Source organism: Triturus cristatus, chromosome 4_1, assembly GCF_964204655.1.
Source record: "Triturus cristatus chromosome 4_1, aTriCri1.1, whole genome shotgun sequence".
NCBI classification, from domain to species: Eukaryota; Metazoa; Chordata; class Amphibia; order Caudata; family Salamandridae; genus Triturus; species Triturus cristatus.
In genome coordinates this window covers 140,838,983-140,842,997 of record NC_140585.1, presented here as the reverse complement: position 1 = coordinate 140,842,997, position 4,015 = coordinate 140,838,983, and the positions used below count along the sequence as shown (strand labels likewise).

The window sequence follows — 4,015 nt, the reverse complement described above, 5'->3', positions numbered from 1 at the left end:
TCGTCCTACCCTCAAGCCGTGAGCTAGAGCCCCACCGCCTCTGTCGCCGCTTTCTCCTGTCCACAGTTGCCCTTCTCCTGAAGGTCCGGCGGTTCACCTAGGACCGCAGCACCTTCGGTCATCCGCCACGCCTTCTGCCCACCAGGCGAGCCTCCGTGCCCACCAGATGCGCCAACCGTCGCTGCGTCCCCCGCGTACCTCTCGCCGAGTTCTGCGCCTGTCTCCGCTCCCCCGCCGGTGCCTCAGCTCATCTCCGCAGCCACCCGGGCATCATGCATGGACCATGTCGCCTCCCTTATCTGCGTCGTCTCCGGCCATGCGCGGGTGAGCAATGCATGCACCGGGGCTTAATGTCCCCTCCGATCGTCTCCAGCCGGTGGCGCACCCCGCAGATCACTCCGCGGTCCTCCACAGCCTGCCTCAGGCCTTGCTGCCGCGCGGTGGTATGCCGTACTCATGGGCCCGGGCACTCGCGTAGCCAATAATACGGGGCTGCCTCTGCCGGGCCCGGCCCGCTGCTCCGCCTCCTCCCTGCTCCGTCTTTCCTTGGAGCTGCCGGGCGCCGTAGGTGTTCCCCAGGAAGCTCAGGCTCCGGAATACCACCCGTCCGCACTTCGCCGTCTCCTTCGCCAATTCCCCCACAGAACAGGGGAGATTCAGCAATTAAACCCGGCCTAGGGGCTTAGGGGTCCGGGAGCCAGCGGGGAAGTCGACCGCTCACCACGCCATCTTGGCCATGCCAATAGAGTTTCATTTAATAGCGAACGTTGGCATCCTCCCGCCGTTTTTTGAATTAGCCAATTGAGGGAGGGAGTATATATACCGGCAAGGGCTCTAACAGTGCCTTACTTGCGAAAACTGACTGATTGACTGATCCCGAACTATTCTTCCATTGAGCGGTAAGCAGATCTCTGGCAAATTCAAAGCCTGTTAGGTGTCGCATTTGTTTTAAAGGGTAGACTGTGTATAATAATAGCTGTTTCAGGATTCGAAGAGAAAGAAAAAATCTTTTTACAAGTACTAATTTCTGAATAAGGAGATCTCTGACACATTAAAAACTTGATAGGTTTCGTAGCCATCTTTAGGGTAGATTGTGAACAATATTAGTTATCACACAAAAAACTTGTTTTGTATCGTAGCCGCTTTAAAGGTTTGATTGTGAATGAAGCTAGCTGTCACAGGATTCTGACTCCCTTTTCATTTATTAGTACCAAGGTCCTATTCTAGTGTGTTGAGAATGATCTAGTGAGCAATTTACTTTAACGATACCATACAATATATTTTTTATGCCGTAGTCACTTTAAATTGTCGGAATTTGAACAACACGAGCAGTCATAGATTTTAAATTCTTTTTTCGCTTATACAAAATAAATCCTTTTGAATGTGTAAGATTTCAATATTATACTCTCATCACAATTTGGGAATAGAATGCAGTTTATACAGTTCACTATTCACTTCCACGCTACCACGCAATATACTTCTGCTATTATCATGTCATTAGAAACGGTTCTGAGATTCTATTATTCAATAAGTATAAGACATTTCATTTAATGTTATTCTTTTGGAATACTGCTCTCAGACCACAGTGGTACTAATTAGATTGTTCAATAACTTTACTTATAGATCTTATCATGGATCGACAACAGATTTACCAAACAAATTATACTTTATCACGAGATTTAGCGGAATACTGTTATTAATAAGGTGAGATTATATATTCTTTCTTGGATAAACTTCTAGTGACTAGGATCAGAATTTTAAAACCAACTAATCATGGATCAACTTTATCTCTAGGAAATGGATCCACAATAGTGGGATATCGCATCATTTGTGAAGATTTCCTCTTAAAGTAAAAAAGATATCTATAATGGAAGATGAGGTAACCTTAGCTCCTGTGTTAAAATACATTAAATTTCATTATTAAGGAAGTGCAGACTTTTTTATGCGTAAATTAGTAAATTAGTAAATTAAGATAGAAGACTGTATAATAACATGTCAGGCCTGGTGTTCCTATTTTTCTCCTATTTTTCACCTTTTTCCCATTTTTTTCCCCTATTTTTTGTGTTCAACTGTGTATATTTTGTATATTCCTGCATTTACTGTTTCAGAAAATATTACTGAAGGCTATAGTACCCAACTGTATTATTATTATTATTATTATTATTATTTAAAATGTATATTCATGGATATAAGGTTAAGATGGAATAGCTAATTCTGAGTTTATTAATTTTGTTTGTATAACAGCCCTGAAGAAGCGCAGCTGGCGCGAAACACGTGTTGGCAATTTCTGTGATTCTACTTTGTGAACTTTTGACTTCTAAAAAGAAACAAGAATAAAAACATCATGAAATAAATGAATGAGAAGATTAATCATCTGTGGAGCATTGAAAATACTGATCATTACTGTTCTCAGATGTTTTTGTGTTTAATGTTTTGAATAACACTGGTGGGGACCAGTGTCTGAGATTATAAGCGCCGGGCAATTTACCTGTTACCCAACCCTCTTTCTGTATATATATATATATATATATATATATATATATATATATATATATATATATATATTAATTAATTATTATATATGTGTTAAACTTTTTTTTTTGTAATTGTTATATTTGTGAGGATGCATATGAAATCTTATTTTTTTTAATTAATGTTACTAATTAATCTATTTAATATTTATTATTTGTTTATGTATATATCTAAAAAACTGTATTTTGTACAACTATATTAATTACATCAATATTTATTTCCAATATTTTTGTACTTACCATTACAAATATAGGATGTCATATATTTTTGACATCGATATTTATTACACAATATTTTGGTAAGGGGATATTTTAGTTGTTGATATTCTGCCCTATGTGGTCTTGCATGAGGATGGAATATCAAGGGTGTAATTCGAGGGCTCAGGCAGGGAGATGGTTGGTGGAGCCGGCGGGGATCTGGAGGCTGTTCCAGTCGATGGCTGCTCCTATGGATGTTTAAGTGATAAACTTCACTTACCAGGACATGCTGATGTTGTCTTAATTACAACAGAAAGGTCACCGACATGTAGATCAAAAAAACAAACAAATTGGATATTGTCCAAATAGTTGATTATCAACATTGTTATTTCTTGAAACACTCACAATAAATTGTGGCTACACTTCACTTGGCATGCTGCACACTGGCTGGTGGTTTTCTTTGTCACTGAGGCACACTTCAATTTTGAAAAAAGAAATTCATTGTAATATGTAAAAGTGATTATAATGAATATATGCTAATTGTCATATATAGTAGTCGGGAGATATATTTATACTTTTTTTTTTTGCATCAATTGTGTACAGTCAATTTGGCTGTTAAATGAGAAATTAATTTAATGCCACCAATGAGAGCCATTGTGATTGAGGAAGCGTTAATAGCCCAGGTTCCCATAGGTTTAAGGGCGGCTCTTTTTTTTATAGTGCTAGTTTACTTCCCAATAGAACACAAATTATAAATAGGACCTTTACACTAAACAGGATAGTGTCAAACAACAATCAGGCCAATTATTCTAGGTGGGAACACGCACAAGATGATTTAAAACATTATTTATTAGGAAGAGACTTAGTAGATTCAACGATATGTAGTAGTATAGTTTTACGACACAGTCAAACAAAGTGCCAAACTATTGGCCTGGCACATCAAAACTTGACCCACTTCAAAGGCCATGGTGAAAGTTAAAGCTCCCAAGACACATATCCTCATCACTGACCCAACACTGATAGACGATTCCTTGAGGGAACATTTCCTAAATATTTCCTTGGAGCAGGCTAAAATCCCAGAAGAAATTAAGTCTGAGTTTGAAACTCAATAGCAAATTCCTTCATTATCCTCTAATCTGGCTTCTGAGTTAATCTGCCCCTTTCAGCAGGAAGAGTCAGACATAGGACCTGATTACGATGGCGGAGAACCCGCCACCGGCAGGCTGCCTGTGTCAGGTTTACTGCCACGTAAGGCCATTTACCGCCCCCAGATTGTGATGGCAGGC

At 39.8% G+C, this 4,015-nt stretch overlaps 1 long non-coding RNA gene across 1 annotated transcript; it reads left to right on the top strand.

Annotated features, from left to right (window-relative positions):
- Positions 1-492: 492 nt before the first annotated feature.
- Positions 493-2,378, top strand: LOC146851290 (uncharacterized). Its single transcript, XR_014980716.1, has 4 exons — positions 493-899; positions 1,624-1,704; positions 1,795-1,879; positions 2,245-2,378. It is a non-coding gene; the product is annotated as an uncharacterized LOC146851290 (long non-coding RNA).
- The last annotated feature ends 1,637 nt before the right edge of the window (positions 2,379-4,015 follow it).